The sequence below is a fragment of the Zalophus californianus genome, chromosome X (genome assembly GCF_009762305.2).
Source record: "Zalophus californianus isolate mZalCal1 chromosome X, mZalCal1.pri.v2, whole genome shotgun sequence".
In the NCBI taxonomy this organism is placed as follows: domain Eukaryota; kingdom Metazoa; phylum Chordata; class Mammalia; order Carnivora; family Otariidae; genus Zalophus; species Zalophus californianus.
In genome coordinates, this window is record NC_045612.1 from 107,620,556 (window position 1) to 107,639,008 (window position 18,453).

At 37.4% G+C, this 18,453-nt stretch overlaps 1 protein-coding gene across 3 annotated transcripts in view; it reads right to left on the reverse strand.

Annotated features, from left to right (window-relative positions):
* LOC113931573 (melanoma-associated antigen B18-like) overlaps positions 1-14,959 on the reverse strand; it is a 142,752-nt gene extending 127,793 nt beyond the window's left edge. For all 3 annotated transcript variants that reach the window (XM_027609702.2, XM_027609700.2, XM_027609701.2), the window contains exon 1: positions 14,850-14,959. The gene's annotated coding sequence lies outside the window, so the exon portion shown is untranslated. The remainder of the gene's footprint in view (positions 1-14,849) is intronic.
* Between the last annotated feature and the right edge of the window lie 3,494 nt (positions 14,960-18,453).

The following is an 18,453-nucleotide window of genomic DNA, read 5'->3' on the forward strand; positions in this document are numbered from 1 at the left end:
TTTTTTTTTTTCCTTCAGAATTTTGGGAATCTTGCCTGCTTGCTCTGCAGTGTCTTACTCTTCATTTCTGCCCTACTTTCTCCCTTTTAGATCTGCCGTTTGCAAATATATTTGGTGTGATTTTTCTTAAGCCTATTTTTCATGTTCTTTATACTAATCACTTTCAATGAATCCTTACATTAGTTATTACACCTACCATATGAGGTAGGTACTTATATGAGATTCATTGATGTAAAATTAAATTAAGGAATTGATAGACCAAATAATTTTCCCAAAGGGTATGTATTTAATTAGGGGCACAATCAAAATTCAGAAGCAGGTCTCTTAATGTGAAATCTTAAATACTTGCAGTATAAAAAGCAATTTAGTCTAAGAGAACAAATTATAAAGTCATACTTCCTGACTCAGATTATGACCTTAGGGGTGCCTGGGTGGCTCAGTCAGTTAAGGGGCTGCCTTCAGCTCAGGTCGTGATCCCAGGGTCCTGGGATGGAGCCTCATATCGGGCTTTCTGCTCAGCGGGGAGCCTGCTTCTCCCTCTTCCACCCGCCCTGCTTGTGTTCCCTCTTTCACTGTCTCTCTGTCAAATAAATCAAAAAATCTTTAAAAAAAAAAACAAATTATGACCTTAATATAAAGTATATTTTATGATATATAATTTATATTAAAATACACTATACTCTAATGTAATGCTTCCCACCAGTAAGTATTTACTAAATGGTAAATTGATAGCTTAGGATTATTTTCATGAATCTCTGCTTCCAACAGTGGGAGACTATTGAATTATAATGACCAGCCTAGCTCACTGTCTTTAGTCCTCTTCAACCTCTTTCACTGGTTCCCTCATATTTAGTCACATAGTCTCTACTTCTAACCTGATCATCACCATCATTTAGTGAAAACTCCAAGTGCTTTGGAGTATGATGTCCCTGGGTTCAAATCCTGACTCAAACATGTTCTAGCAATGATCTTGGACTAGTCATTTCACCTCACTGAGCCTCAGCTACCTTACCTGTTGTAGCAGATACTGTCTGCTACATAATCCCTGACTGGTAGATCATGTACATGTCATACAACTTCCCATTTCAAGTGCCTATAACTCTGTGCCTGACAGCTTTCTTGGACTAGAGGAGTATCTTTGACCTGTGTGAGGAGCTGGGTTGTTGAAGTCCCTGAAAGCAGCCGTGAAAAAAATACTAGATGCAAGTTGGAGACTAAGACCTGAATTCCTTATTCCTTGGATGTAGTCACCATGAGGCATATTCGACAAAATCTTAGAGTATTCACACTGAGATTGAGCCTCGGTTCCCTATAGTGGTGACCAGCTTATTAACACACTTTTTTTTTTTTTAAGATTGTATTTATTCGACAGAGAGAGACACAGTGAGAGAGGGAACACAAGCAGGGGGAGTGGGAGAGGGAGAAGTAGGCCTCCTGCGGAGCAGGGAGCCCGATGCGGGGCTCGATCCCAGGACCCTGGAATCAGGACCTGAGCCGAAGGCAGATGCTTAATGACTGAGCCACCCAGGCGCCACTATTAACACACTTTTTAATGGCTTCCTTCCCTTCCCTATTTGAGTTCTCTGTTCTCCACTTGGTCACTGGGTGGGATCACCTCCCAAATAAAGTATTTACATTTGAATCCTTATTTCAAGCTCAATTCTGGAGGAACGCAAACTAAAACACCTGTAACTATGAATAATAAAAATTATAACATAATTAATTGAGCACTTAAAAGTACATGAGACACAGTAATGAGGCCCTTTTTATGCATTCTCATGAGTCAACTGAGAAGATATTATTATCATCCTAATTTAACAGATGATATACCTGAATCACAGAAAGGAAGCAACTTGTCAAATCACACAGACTTGTACAGAGATCAACAAGAATTCTAATTCCAGAGCCCTGAAGTCTTGAGTCATTGCATAATATTTTCTTTCAGCTATCACAATGAAAAAAAAAAGCAAGAGTCTAGGTAGAGAAATTAGTGAAAACTAATTTGGCCTTGTAAACCTTTAAATAATGTGGGGGATTTTTTTCTGTAAAAGGAAAGAAGAATGATTTAAGAAACTTTTTGGGGGGTGGGGGTGGGGATGGGGCTAAGATTAGGATGAATCTGGACTGTTGGAAGATCACGTGAGGGAGGCAATAGGAGATTAGTTAGAGACTGTTGTAATAATTTCCGGAATGGTTAACTTTCCTAGAGAAGTGACAATGGGAATGGGAAGATGTGTTTTAGAGACATATCGCAGATAGTATTACTTGTATTTAGTGACGTATGGTAAGTATTGATGAGGGGGAGAGAATGGCCTCAGACCTTCTAGGTTTCTGACTTAAGTGACCAGGCAGTAGAAGTTACAGTTACTGATATGCAGGAGAAAGGAAAAGAAACTACTTTAGGAGGGGATTTGGGTTTACTTAAGAAGTACAGGTAAACAATCAGTTATAATGTGCAGTAAAATACACTAACATGAGGTAAATACACTTGGCATCAAACTCAGTCCCAGGACATGATCACTGAAGGAAGCTCAGAAATGAAAACTGAGGACATGCTGTCTACATCCATCCCTATCCTACATATATCTGAACTGTATTTACACATTTACCTGTGGGAAGCTGCTTCTCTCAGTTTTTAGCATGTTACAATCTGACGTAACTCATTTCAAATTTAAGGGCACCCACCCACCTCAAAAATCTCTAAATAGTGTTAAACGTATAGAGTTTAATAAAATCCAGTGTGGCCATCCATCACTTTCTCCCTCTGCTCCTCCCTTCTCCACTGACATTAAAAATACTAGTTCACATGTCATAGGAACGTTTAAAATGCCAGTCAGATACGGACAAATACAGGGCAGAAGCCTCTCAGAAGTCTTTAAGTATACTTGAGGTAGAAATCATGGGAAGAAGTATCTGCCAGCCTACTCTATCGTAACGTACTAGAACATTTAGAGTTTATTCCTGGAAATATGATTCTCATTAGTAGAGATACAGAGTTTTCTCATCAGTGAGGTGTGTGCTGAGATATTACTCTCAGGACCTGGGTTTTCATACTCTGAGGAAAGTCCTAAATGTCAGCGCAGAGACCTAGGGAGCATTTCTAGATGTGGTGAGATAAAAGACCAGAATAGCTATTTGGGTCATGTCCACCATAGCATAAATTTTAGGCCTGAGCAACCCTAGAAACAATCGCTTTTCAAAATTCAACCTCAAAATCCATTATCAATTAACTCCTAGGCAAATCGTTTACTATACTACTGTGGAAGACAGAATAATGGTCCCTGAAAGATATCCTGATACTCCATATCTGTAAATATGATACCTTAAATGGCAAAAAGGACTTTGAAGATATGATTGAGGATCTTGACGGGGGAGATTATTCTAGGACTCAATCTAACCACAAGTATCCTTATAAGAGGGAGGCAGGAGGAACAGAGTCAGAAGAGAAAGTGTTAAGGATGGAAGCAGAGGTTAGAGAGGAGAAAAGATGCTACACTTCTGGTTTTGAAGATGGAGGAAAGGGCCACGAGTCAATAAGCGTGATGGCTTCTAGTAGCTGGAAAAGACAAAGAAATGGATTTTCCCCTAAAGTTTCCAGATGGACTTCAGGTCTGTCAGCATCTTCATTTTAGCCCAGTGAAACTGATTTCAGACTTCAGACTTCCAAAACTATAGAATAACAAATCTGTGTTGTTTCATGCCACTAAGTTTTTTATATTTGTTAGAGCAACAATAGTAAACTAATACAACTCGTAAACAGCATTATCATTTATGACAGATGACACTGTAGTTAAATTATTTTGAAGAAAGTTATTGTATCTGCATTGATATATCCTGTCTTTGGAAAGCAGTCAACCATACATTAACCACAACCATTAATTCACACAGGGGTTTTTTTTGTTTTTTTGTTTTTTTGTTTTTTTACTGTTTTCAATTTGTTTTCTGGATGAAGGAACTAAATCATGCCATACTAAAATGTAATAAAGCACACAATAAAGTTACACAAGAGTACTTGCCAGCCTCAGAGCTGAGATGTCCAACCTGGTAGCCACATGTGGCTATGTCCACTCAAATTTAAATTAATTAAAACTGAATAAAGTAAACAAACAAAAAACTAAGTAAAGTTCAAACTTCAATTCCCCAGTTGCACTAGCCACATCTTACAGGCTCAGTAGCTATGGATGCATAATGGCTACCACAGTGGAAGATGTGGATTACAGAATATTTCCATTTGTATGGTGTTTCTGAGCATCTTTTTTCTTTTTAAATTTGACCATAAAATATCACACAACTGTCCTTTTCCAGAATGGACAGTGAAATCTTAAAATTGACAACACATTTATACTGCTTATAATTTCATTTTTTTTTAACTTAGAAAAGCCTAAAGAAGAACCCTAGAGCATAAATGATAATGACTCTCTGCTTTGGCAAAAAACAAATCAGTATCTGGAAAATCAGGAGATAACAGGAACATACAACTAACATTTAAGAGGGGCAAAGCACTTTTGAAAAATTCTAAACAGAGACAACAAAAATCCAGCAAGAAAGAATCAAAATCCCAGACTGGAAGCAGTCATTGTAAATTAAACAAGAATAAATGTGCGTGCATGCACACACACAAATGCACACATGCACAGTCTTCCTTCCCTCCTTGAGGAAGAGGAAATGGGATCATTAGCACATCAACAACCATAACTTCTACTCCAAGGAGAAATCGCTAGTTCAGCTTGCTCTGGTTCAAAGAAAAATCTACCTGTAATTAAATAACCACGTAAAATCAGGATCTTCTCAAGGTGTAAAAGAATAAATATGGACTCTTAGAATTATGCTCCAAGACCGTCAATGTGATACCAATGCTAGTATTTTTACACACAGGATTCATGTGGAAATGACATATAGAGGACTCGCCTTATAATGAGTGGGAAGTGGACAGAACTAATACTTGCAGCCACAACTTTCTGCAGCACAGTAACAGTGATATTAAGAGTACACACTGCAATAATTTGCAAAGAAATAAAGGAGGCATACAAAAATGCTTCAGGATGTCAGGAAAGTTGGATGATGATGGGAAGACGGAACACAACTACCTGAATTGATGACTGCAATGTCTTAAGAAGGAAATGGGGTTTCAGGCTTGAGGGAAAGGAAACACAAAGTTGTGCTGAGACAGGGAAGGGAGAAAAATTCTGGAAGGGCAAAGATGTAGACTTGGAATAACTAAGATGGAAGTGCTAAGAAGGACAGTGAAAGACAGCCTGTCACATGTACAGCAGTTACACCCCCAAGGTCTTTTGGAGAAGCCATGAACAACCAACTACCTCCTTTGATGACCCATTAAAAGGGCAGAATACCCCAACCAGTGTGGGCTGCCAGGCAACCAGCAAATGACTCAAGAAGAGGAAAACAACTTTGCAGTTTTTTTCTTCTCGTTCTCGTACTTACATCCTATTTTTGCCTTTCATAGATAAAAATCGATGTGTGCATTAGTTTCCTTTATATACAAGGAAAATACTGTGCTAATAATTCCATATATATTTGAGTTGTTATGTGACAGGAAGACGAGGTGAGATGGACAGTGCAGAGAAGAGCTTTGGCTGAGCAGACCTGGGTTAAAAGCAGGACACACTCCAGGTCCCTGAAGGAGATGTTTATAATCCCCTTTAGTCACAGAGCCTCCTAAAATAGGTCTTCAGCTGTTCGACTTCCTACTAACCTCAAAATGAGTAGAGAGTTTATGTGGAAGTGGGGACTATAGAACTTCATTATCCTGAGAGGATAAAGTCAGGACTTACCTATACATGGAAACAATTCCCCACTGCTTTAAAAAAAAAAAAATGTTTTTTGGGGGGGGCACCTGGGTGGCTCAGTTCTTAAGCGTCTGCCTTCAGCTTATGTCGGGATCCCAGGGTCCTGGGATCGAGCCCCACATCGGCTCTCTGCTCAGCGGGAAGCCTGCTTCTCCCTCTCCCACTACCCCCTGCTTGTGTGCCCTCTCTCGCTGTGTCTCTGTCAAATAAGTAAATAAAATCTTTAAAAATAAATAAATAATTTTTGAAATTTTAGAACAGTTTTTATCAAAAATTACAGATTTCTCACATACCACACATCTCTCCTATTGTATTTTAGGTGACATTAGTGCAGTGTATTCGTTACAACTCATTAACCAACGGTGACCCATTATTATTATAAACAAAAGTTCTTTAATCTTTCAGATTTCCTAGGACCTCACACTGTTTTTTGTTTTCTTTTTTTTTTTTTTTTTTTTTGCTGCAGGGTGTCAGATTACATTTAGTCATCTCTTTAGGTTCTTCTCAGCTGTGATAGTTTCTCAGACATTTCTCATTTTTTATTACCTTGACAGTTTCAAGATTACTGGTCAGGTATTTCATAGAATTTCATTCATTCGGGATTTGTGTGATGTGTTTCTCATGATTAGACTGGAGTTACATGTTTGGGGGAGAAAGACCCTGAAGATAAAAGGTCATTTTCTTCATATCAACATGACTTATCACCATTGATGTTAACCTTGACTGCCTGGTTGAGGTAGTGTTGCTGAGGTTTCTCCACTGAATAATTACTCTTTTCCTCCCCTTTCCATATTATACTTAAGTTTGAAAGGAACACACTATGCTTAGCCCACACCTATGGAGTAAGAAGTAAGTTTCCATCTGGGGGGGGGGGGGGAGGGCAGAGTAAGTTCAGCTTTCACTTCATCCCACAAATTGAATTTTCATTTAGTTCAAAATATGTTTAAATTTCTCTTGATACATCTTCTTTGAGCCATGTGTTATTTAGAAGCATGTTGTTTAATTTCCAAGTAATTGGGCATTTTCCAGTTATCTTCTGTTAAAGAATTCTATTTTAATTACACTGTAGTCTGAGCACATATACTCTCTGTGATTTCTATTCTTTTAAATTTCTTAAGGGAAGTTTTATGACCCAGAATGTGGTTTATCTTAATAAATGTTTCAAGTCAGCTTAAGAAAAACATGTATTCTGCTGTTGTTAGATGGAGTATCCTATAAATATCAGATTGAGTGAATTGTTGGTGATATTCAGGTCAACTATATTTGTACTGATTTTCTGTCTACCTGACCTATCAATTATTGTAAGAAGGGTGTTGAAGCCTCCAACTTTAATAGTGGATTTGTTTATTTCTCCTTTTAGTTCTATCAGTTTTTATATCACATATTTTTGCACTCTCTTGTAAGGTACATTCACATTTCAGGTTGTTAGGTCTTTGAGAATTGACCCCTCTGTCATTATGTAAGCTAACTCTTTATCTCTGATCATTTTTCTTGGTCTGAAGTTTACTTTGTTTGAAATTAATATAACTGCTCCAGCTTTCTTTTGATAAGTATTCAAATGGTATATATGTCTCCATTCCATTAACTTACCTGGATCTTTATATTTTAAATAAAATACCTGTAGACAACATACAGTTGTGTTGTATCTTTTCTTTTTATCCACTCTGAGAATCTTTTTTTTTTATTGGCATATTTAGATGAGTAAGATTTTAAATAATTACTCATATAGTTGGATTAATATCTACCATGTTTATAACTTTTCCGTTCACTGCATCTTTTTTCATTTCTTTTATAATACCCTCATCCCCTGCCTTTTTTCCCTGCCTTGTCTGGTTTTAAATGAGCCCTTTATATAAACCCCATTTTATCTCCTCTCTTAGTATATCCATTATACTTCTTCTAAAAGTTGTTTGTTTTTGTTTTTTTTTTTTTGTAGCTGTGCTAGGATTTCCAATATATATTTTAAACTAATGTAATGCAGGGTACTTTTGGGGACGGGAAAGTTGGTGTCTGTCATTAATTTCAAAACTTCTCAGCTGTTATAACTTCAAAAATTTCTTCTTTCATCTTCTGATATTAAAATTATGCATAAAATTATGTTACACCAGGAGAAATTCCCCTATAGTTCTTGGGTATTCTCTTTTTTAAAATTATTTTTTCTCTTTGCATTTTAGTTTGGCAAGTACTACCGAATTATCCTCAAGATCACTGATTCTTTCCTTAGGCATGTCCATTCTACTGATGAGCCCATCAAGAATATTCTTCATTTCTGTACAGTGTTTTTATTTTTTATATTTCCTTCTGATTATTTCTTAGTTTCCATCTCTGTGCTTATATTACCCATCTTTTTTTTTTTTTTTTGTATGATGTCTAGTGTTTTCATTAGGGTGCTCAACATATTAATCAGTTATTTAAATTCCCAATCTGATCATTCTAACTATGTGTCATATGTGATTCTGGTGCTAATGTTTCCTTTGTCTCTTCAGACTATGTTATTTGGTCCCTGTCTCTTGGCATACCTTGTAATTCTTTTTGATAGCCAGACACGTTATATCAGGTAATAGGAACTGAGGTAAGCAGAACTTCAGTATATGGATACATATCAACCTATGAATCAGGCTGTATTTAATATGAGTCAAAGATACCAGAGGCTAAAATTCCTCTAAATGCCCTTGTTTTTTACTTTAGAATTTCCTTAATAACTCCTCCTCAGATAGAATCTGCATCTTGCAACTTTCTTATTGGTAATCCACTATTACTATATTGGAGCTCTGTTGGTATGCTCACAAGGCATGGGAGAGGAGAAGTGTTCTATAGTATGATTAAAATTTAGGGCATCTGTGTGGCTCAGTCAGTTAGGCGTCGGCCTTCAGCTCAGGTCATGACCTCAGGGTCCTGGGATCCAGCCCCATGTTGGGCTCCCTGCTCGCGGGGAGTCTGTTTCTCCCTCTCCTCTCCACTCATGCTCTCTGTCACTGTCTCTGACTCTCTCTCTCTAATAAATAAAATAAAATCTAAAAAAATAAAAATAAATAAATAAATCCCCCTCATTTAGTGGGACTGGGTCTCTGGGATGTGTTCCTTCTAAGAGTTTCTTGGTGGTATAGCTTCTATGCTCCCCTTAGGTGAGACAAGAAGTCTAGAAGGGGGGCAGCCTGGGCAGCTCAGTCGTTAAGCATCTGCCTTCGGCTCAGGTCATGATCCCAGGGTCCTGGGATCGAGCCCCACATCGGGCTCCCTACTCAGTGGGAAGCCTGCTTCTCCCTCTCCCACTCCCCCTGCTTGTGTTCCCTCTCTCGCTGTGTCTCTCTCTGTCAAATAAATAAATAAAATCTTTAAATTATAAAAAAAAGAAGTCTAGAAGAGGCCAGAGTGAAAGACATACAATGCCCCCCATCTGGGATAAGGTCCTTAAAAGTCTTTTACTCTAGATGCTTTCAAGTATGTGTTGGGGAAGGGAAATTTTCCATCTATTCCTCCTGATTCTTTTGCTTGGTCTCATAATTAAATTGACATAAGATAGATTAGGAGGAGAAAAAAATTTTTTACTATGGGAAACTCACAGATATGGGACCCAAAGAAGTGACCAAAGCAGGCAGTTTTTATACCTTTTTGACAAGGAAACAAATTTGTAAAGAACTGGCAAGCCAAACAAGTTTGGGCTTGGGATAGTAAACTGGTAATTAAGTAACAAGATTTTACATGGCTTTCTTGGCTTTGAACTCCCTATCTCTGGCAATTAGGGGGTCTCCTTTTCTCCTAGTACAGGGCAGGTACCTTTCATATGGGGGATTTATTTCCTGCTTTTAGGGAAACAAAGAATGGTCAGAGTGTCCTTCTTATATTAGCTGTTCCTCATATAATTTTAATTCAAAATAATCCATATGTCAAAGTAGCATATTTTCAGGCAGCCTGTCCTAAACCCCATTGTGTCACTCTGATTATTCTCCCCCTACCCTTTCCATAGCCCAGAATGTATCTAACTTGGATTTTTACTGTGAAAACCCGGTGGGATTCTGACAGGTCAAACCTATAAAAATATGGGAAGTCCCCAAGACTATAGTCCCTGGGACTTTCTCCCTCTCAAACCGATCTATACTCAGCCTCCAGCAATTCCTCAAAATTGGCACTTATGTGTTCCTAGCATTTTAAGGCTCTAGTGACTTCTGCTCTAGGGAAGCAGAGCTTGACTTTGAATCTTTTGATATGCTTGTGCCTCCAGTTTGTTGATGGAAGTTTTCCCTGTGATATTTCTCTGATGAGGCCAAGAAAAACTGATTTTCAGTTTGTTCACATTTTTCTTGTAGTAAGGTTTGGAATGAAGACTTCTAAGCTCTTTACGTGTTGGATCGGAAAGAAGTCCTCTCATTGTTTTTATTGCCTAAAATATTTTTACTGAGCCAAGTCTTATATGCAAGATAAAAATAATGAACAAAAATCTAGCAAAGGCAAACCAATGAGTAAGTTTTTTCATAAAAATAGGCATGGCATCTCAATCAGAAGATGTAAACAACAGTCTTATTTTGACAGGAAGGGACAGTGGGAGAACAGAAGTCTCCTAGGTGACTCAAACTGATTATGTGCAAGGTAGTAAATCGAGGACTATGGAAGGGGATATTGTTTGCTAGGGTTAAGAAAACAGGAAACAGAACCTAGAAATAAGGGTAGTAAAATCTTACTCTACTGTGCTTGTGTATAGGTTTGACACAATTACCTTCAACTGGGTATGGACAGGTATTTATACAGAAAGTATGATCTTCCATAATTTAGCAGGTAAACTGTATGGAATCATATTTGACATATTCTATAAAGATATTTAATTCTTATACAACTTCATTCATTCATCCTTTTATCATTTATTTAATATGGTCTTTGTTTTTTACCAAGTGCCTATTATATGTTAGGTACTACTCTAGATATCAGAAATAGAATTGTGAACAAGATATATGGTATTTCAGCTTTTCTGGAGCTTACATTGCAATGTAAACAAATAATTTCAGTTTTTTATTAGTCATATGAAGAGATAAAGAATAGGATGTGCTAGAGATATGGTCAGTGAAGGATTCTCTGAAGATGTGACATTTGAGCAGAAACTTCAGGAATGGGAAGGAGCAAGCCATATGCAGACCGAGGGAAAGAATACGTGAAGAAGAGGGAACATCAAGTGGTAAAACTCCTAGTTGGAATTAGCTTGGCATGACTGACCAATAAGCAATGACAAATGGGCAAGAAGGCCACTGTGGCTTGAGTGGAGTGAGCAAAAGAGAGAGGCAGTAAAGGGTTCTGCACCCAATTCCACCATGGAGGAAGGGGGGTTCCTCCCACACCATCAACAATTCTCCAGACACCAGCTGGGTGTTCTAGAATTAAACTCAACTCAGACACTGTCCACCTGGAGAGAGCATCAGATCCCACATTTTATGGGTTCGGTCCTATAAGACTGCCTCCCCCTCCACTTCAGATACCAATCATAAACCCAGATTATCACCTGTGATTCTGACCAACTGGCTATAGATTAAAAGTTCCAATGACACACACCCCCTCCCTCCTTGGACTTGAGATGCCAGTCACAAGTCCAGGTTGTCACCTATGCTTCTGAATGACTGGCTCTATAAGTCAGAGGTTCCCATGACCCATTCCTTGGTCCAATTAATTTGCTAGAGCAGTTGACAGAACTCAGAGAAACCTTTTACTTAATAGATCACTAGTTTATAATAAAAGGATATAACTCAGGAATGGCCAGATAGAAGAGATACATAGGGCAAAATATGGGGTAAAGGCAAGGAGCTTCCATGCTACCTACAGTGCACCACTCTCCCTCAATCTCCACATACTCAGCAACCTGAAAGCTCTCTGAATACTGTCCTTCGGGTTTTTAGAGAGGCTTCGTTACAAAGGCATGATTGATTAGATCAATGGCCATTGGCAGTTCAATCTCCAGCCACTCTCCCCTCCCTGGACTATAAATTCCAACCCTCTAATCACAAGGTTGGCTCTCCTGGCAACTCGCCCCTATCCTTAGGTGCTGGTCCAAAAGTCACTTCAGTAACACAACAAAAGACACCTTTCTGGCTCTCATCACAAGAAATTTCAAGGGTATTAGGAGCTCTGTGCCAGAAGCAGAGACAAAGATCAAAAACAAATTTCTTACTATAAAATACACTATCATAGATCAAAAGGTGAGGTTGAAAAATGAGGCAGGGGCGCCTGGGTGGCTCAGATGGTTAAGCGTCTGCCTTCAGCTCAGGTCATGATCCCGGGATCCTGGGATCGAGTCCCGCATTGGGCTCCCTGCTCCTTTGGGGAGCCTGCTTCTCTCTCTGCTTCTCTCTCTCTCCTCCTCTGTCTCTCATGAATAAATAAAATCTTTAAAAAAAAAATGAGGCAGGAGATACACCTTAGTAGGTCGAGGTAAAGAGTTTTAATTGTAAGTGGGTGGGAAACAATTCCAAGATTTTGATCAGGAAAGAGACATGATCAGGTATGATCATTCTTATTTCCATATGGAGAATAACTATCCATGGCAAAGACTGACCAAGGGAGATTAGGTAGGGGACTATGACAATACTTCCTGTGGGAATTGATGATGGCTTGACTAAAGTGGTAGCATTAGAGGTGTCTTTGTAGGACGTGACCATACTCAAGAAATATTCTAAATATAAAACTCATAGAACTTAATGATGAATTTGAAGTCAAAGTTTAGGTAAATGGAGTATTTTGATAACTGGTTTGCCATTGAATACAGTATTAATTATATTTTACTTCCTTTTATTTTATTTAAGTAGGCTCCAAGCCCAACGTGGGGCTTGAACTCACAACCCTGAGATCAAGAGTTGCACACTCTACCAACTGAGCCAGCCAGGTGCCCCTCTATTTTATCAATATCTATTTAAAGTATTGCTTTGAAGGGAGGCAGAATATACCACCCCAAAGTATGCCTCTTTGGCATAAGGATTATTTTAGGCTGATTACTTTTTAAGATACATTAGACAATGAAAAAGCTCTGAAAACTGAGAAGTTACCCTTTTTAAGAGACATTTACATTTATAAAGGAAATCACTTATAAGGCTATGTCTTTCTCTGTAATAGGAAGAAAGGATGACTCTAAATCTCCAGAAACCTTATCAATGGAAAAGGCAAGGATTTAGGTTGATTTCTGGGGTATTTAGCATGATTTCATAGTTACCTAGCTGTATTCGTGGGACAAGGGGAGCCTAGGGTTCCCCTACTGCTCTGCCATCTACCCCATTCTCTACCTAAAAGGCAAAGATTTAAATCTGCATAACAACTTTACTTTTGTTTATTGGGCTTTTCCTGGTAACCTCCCATACGACCCCCCCCAACACATATCTTTTCTCTTTAGCTAGAGATAGTATTTAAGGTGATACTTGGGCCATTTCAGGGACTTAACTCAGTTTTCCCGGGCTCTCCCATGTATATAGGAGGTATATATGTTTTTGAACTTCTATTTCTCTTTCTCCTGTTAATCTGTCTTTTATTTTAAGGGGCATCTGAGCCAAGAACCTAGAAGAGGTAGAGGAAAAATAATTTTTCCTCCCCCACATCTTATACCGAAAGCATGAGAAATAAAGATAATTATATTTATAAAAAATAGAGTTTTAGGGGCACCTGGGTGCCTCAGTCAGTTAAGCATCCAACTCTTGATTTCGGCTCAGGTCATGATCTCAGGGTTGTGAGATCAAGCCCCAAGTCAGAATCTGCACTCAATGTGGAGTCTGCTTGAGATTCTCTCTCTCTCTCCCTCTGACCCTCCCCCAGCTCACGTGCCCACATGCTCTCATTCTCTCTCTCAAAATAAATAAATAAGATCTTAAAAAAAAAACCCAATAGTTTTATGGCTTATTTAAAAATGTTCATTAATTTATCAGATAGTTGTCAAGTATCTACTATGAACCAGGTGCCATCCTAGGGAAAAGGGATGCATCAGTGAACAAAATTTTTAAAAATTGCTGCCTTCATGAAGTTTTCATCTTAATGAGGCTAGAAAATAAAATAATAGTAAGTTGCATAATATGTTAAAAGATGATATGTACTATGGATAAAATAGGAAGGTGGTGCCTCTCAAACTCTAAAGTGCATATTAGGGCGCCTGGGTGGCTCAGTCGTTGAGCGTCTGCCTTCGGCTCAGGTCATGATCCCAGGGTCCTGGGATCGAGTCCCGCGTCGGGCTCCCCGCTCAGCGGGAAGCCTGCTTCTCCCTCTCCCACTCCCCCTGCTGTGTTCCTGCTCTCACTGTCTCTCTCTGTCAAATAAATAAATAAAATCTTAAAAAAAAAATAAAGTGCATATTAATTAACTGGGGAACTTTATGGAATGGATTATGATTTTAAGAGGTCTATGTAGGGGCCTCAGTTCGGGTATTTTTAAGAAGTCCCTAAGTTACTACACCTGACATTACTCTCCATCAAAGGGGAACCAGGAATCTTAACAGACTAAGATGAAGAGACAGTAAGTTGAGAAAATACTCTAAGAGAAAAATGAAATAATAAAAATAAGGAAAGCCAATGAGAAAACCAAAAAGGGGAAAAGCAAAATCAAAACTCATATTACAAAATGCAAATTAGGATTGATGTAGAGGATAAGGCATAGATGTTCTCCCAAAAAGTAAGTCAGGAAAAAAATCAAAGATGCAAAAAAATAAAGAGAGAGAAAGAGATGATTGATGTGAAGACTGGAGTCTAAGCAATAATCTATAAATAAATGGAATATCTATAAAAGAAATGAGGGCAAATGAAACAAAGGCAATAACCTTGGTTGGAATCCTGGATGTTTTTCGATTGCTCTCAGGTGGAGAGGACAATGCTTACTATCATCACCAAATATCACCAAATGCAGCTAATTCAAAAATGCAGGAGAGCTCTTTGTTCGCCAGAGTACCATGCCCCAGTTATCAATCCCAAAGGTGTAGACCGCCATGCAATCCCAGGGGAGTACTCTAAACACTTCTGCCCATTGCACCTTGGTTTCAGAGTTGCCAAGGAAAACACTGCAGTCAAACCCTGGATGGAACACTTTACTTACATGGAGAAGAGAGAGAGCAAGGTCAGCTTCAGTGGTGGGTGTCAGTCCCCCATAGCCAGCAGGTCTCTCCCTGTGGCCGGATTCAGGTATTTCACCTATGCACAAACTTCTGGTGCCACAGGAGAGGGAACCCTGTCCCCTTTTCTTAGATATAACAGTGGGGTTGGCCAGGTGCCATATGACGCACACACTTTCAGCAAGAGACAAAAGAGTACTCATCGAGTCTGAAACAAGATAAAATATCCCCACACAAGGTGATAAGCTGGGCACGGGTTCTGTGGACTCTATCTCTTGGAAAGGAAATGTTTCAGACCCAAGGCCCATTCTCATGCAGCTGAGTGGGAGTGGAAAGACAGCATGGAGGAGACTGCCTTTCCTAACAATCTAAGTAGTGGAAAAGAGACATTGTATATTTTCAGTACGTACTTAGAATATTTATGAGAATCAAACGAAAAATGCTTAAAAACTTACCAAATGAATTATGGCTGCTGGTTATTAAATTAATATAGAATCAATAATTTTGACCCATACAACGAAAAGATCATTCAAAAATATAACTGAAAAGATTAATTTTTAAGTTGGTCCGAGGGTTGTGGGTTATTGTTAAGCTGTTTAAGATTAATTTTTAAATAGTAATCCATCGGTGGTGATGGTTGCAAACCACTGGTGGTGATGGTTCAATGTAATTAATGTAATTAAGACCACTGAACTGTACACTTAAAAATGGATAAAATTCTAAGTTTTATGTCATACATATTTTGCCATAAAAAAAGAAAAAAATGCAATTTTAAAACAAATAAATAGCAATCCATAATATAATGCCTCAAGAAATAAATTTATCAAGAGAAGTACAACACATATAAAAAAACTAAATTTCATTAAAAATTTTTTTTTGGAAGATATAAAAAAATTTAGGTAAACTGATAGAAATACTAAGTTCCTGTAAAAATCTAAATAGTGAATATCTCTATTCTTCTTAATTAAAATATATTACAATTAAAACCACCAAATGATTAAGTTAAAAAAATGATAGAAAGTTATTCTAGAAAATCTATCATTCAAGAATGTGCTGCAGAAACATAAAAAAAAGAGTAAGGCAAAAAATGATTTTATAAGTTTAGAGGCAGACACATGAATGGAAGAGGAAATTAAGTCCAGCATGACATACATCTAAGGACTTGCTTTTCAGTCCAACTTCAAGTTTCTCTTTTAATAGGAGAATTTATCCCCCATACCCAGAGTTCAACAATTTATGTTCTGGGTTTTGTTCCATCCATCTCATTTTATTTTTATACATTCTTCGCTTCTCTTTCTTTATTCTTTTCTTAACTTTTGCTGAATTGGCTACATTACTATTAATTCTGTTTCTTTCCATTCTTAATTGTATATTATACTGGCTCTTTTCATCATTCTACTAGTATTAGTTTTCTGTCTTCCGTACTCAGAATCAAACACCTATTTATCTTAAAATATACAAAAAGAAGGGATGCTCAGTTGGCTCAGTTGGTAGAGCATGTGACCCTTGATCTCAGGGTTGTGAGTTTGAGCCCCACGTGGGGTGTAGAGATCAGTTAAATAAAACTTTTAAATATAAATAAATACACACACACACACACACACACACACACACACACACACACACCCCAAAAGAAAATGCTGACCATGCTTCTTGACTTTACTCCCTACTCCAGTGTGAGGAAACATTTTAAACATCTTTATTTTCTTCACTTTCTTCACTGCTCCTACTTACAGTGCTATCACTTGATTCCTTTGCTTTTCTACTCACTCCTAGGTTTTAATGAGATAGTTTAGTACTTTTGATACCTGACTATGATTAGTCTCTTCCTTGCAGCATTTCTCTCTTTTACAAGAATCATTACTATTAGGTCTCATTACTTAGTATTTATATTTCAAATCTTCATTCCTGACATCAAAATCCAATTAGATATAAATAATGGCTAGGTCATGGTTTTTTTTTACTCTTCACTGCTTCCTCTCCTATTTCTCACTCCCTGTTTTGAAGGCTCTGTTCTGATTTATTTGTTCCTTGGTTAGAATAGTCTCTCGAGTAGTTTCCTGAGATAAGGTAGATGGGTAATATGTTCCATGATTTTCTGTATAACCACAAATGTCCATTGCTCACCCTTTGGAAGTGAATTACATTGTAGCTAGGGGTAAATTTTTCTGCGTTACGATCATTTTTTTTTCTCCACTTTCTGTGCATATTATTTTTCCCTGTCTGAAGTTTCCAGATTGCATATGAGAAATCTTAGTGACAGTCTGATTCTTTTTCCTTTTAAGTAAATTGTCTTTCTCTCTAAAAACTTATAAATTTTTTCTCACATTGAATTTAGGAATTTTATCTAAATACATGTCATTTTCCATCAATTCTCCATAAAATTTAGTGAGTCCTTTGAATCTGCAAGCATCTTTTTTCATACCAAGAAAATTTTCCTTGACATCATTCCTGTATTCCTTTTAATTTTTCTGCAAATCATGTGTATTCATACTTTGTACTGTGTTTCATTCCCTTAATTTTTCAGGACAATAGTTAGCTTCTCAAAGGTGGCTATTCTCTTCTTCAATTTATCTACTGAATTTTAAAATTAAGAAAACTGCATTGTTATTCTTTTTTAGTTCCAGAAATGTTTTGTTTTAGAATGCTACAATTACATTTCCTTAACATGATTATTAGTTCTACGTAGGAGATGTCATCTCTCTTGTCTGCAGCTCTACTTCAGAAGTTACCCTATAGGTGCCCTGCTTTTTCTTCTAGTTTGTTTGTGGGATTCACTTAAGCCCGTTGCTATTTACTTTTGTGTACACAATGCTCTGTTCATCCTATGTTGTCACATCAAGTTGTTAAGCAAATATAGTTGCCAGATGGAGTGCAAATTTCAGAATTTTGATGATGTTAACAATATAGTTTCAAATCACCCATTATATAATCTGTGGCAAAAAGTGGACAGAACAAGAAATGGAGGTGAAAGAGTATCGCAATTTGTGTTTTATATAGGCCCAACCCCAAAGGAATCATTCAACTTTAACTTAGATAATTAGAGGAATATATTCAAGTATATTATTTTAAAAATCATGAATATCAAAAATAATAAAAACAAAGGCAACCCTTCCAAGTCACTATGGAAAGCTGGTTTAAGTGCTGGTAGACATAAGACACAAAGCTAAAATATTTTCCGATGCTGGAAAGAAGCAGTAAATCATTATCACTTGCCAATGACAGTTTCACACCTAGAAATACAAACTAATCAAGAAAAGATGCTTACAAAAGGCTTAAATAATAAATAGATTCCGAGTTTAATTTCAATAATCTATAAGTTATAAAAAGAAAAAAAATTCCCTTCAAAGTAGGAAACACAAAACCAAACAAAATCATAACAGTATTAGCAGCATCAGCAAGCACAACAGCACATGCTATGCTAAAGAATTATTTTGACAGCAAAAAAATTAGGATCTAAAAGGAGAAATCTTTGAATAACATGAAAAACTTCTGCTGATAGACAAAAAAAGAGTAAATCTTCTGTTCAGTGGAAAGATAGAATACTGCAATTGATTCTTTATAAATTAATTTACTGCTTTATTTTCA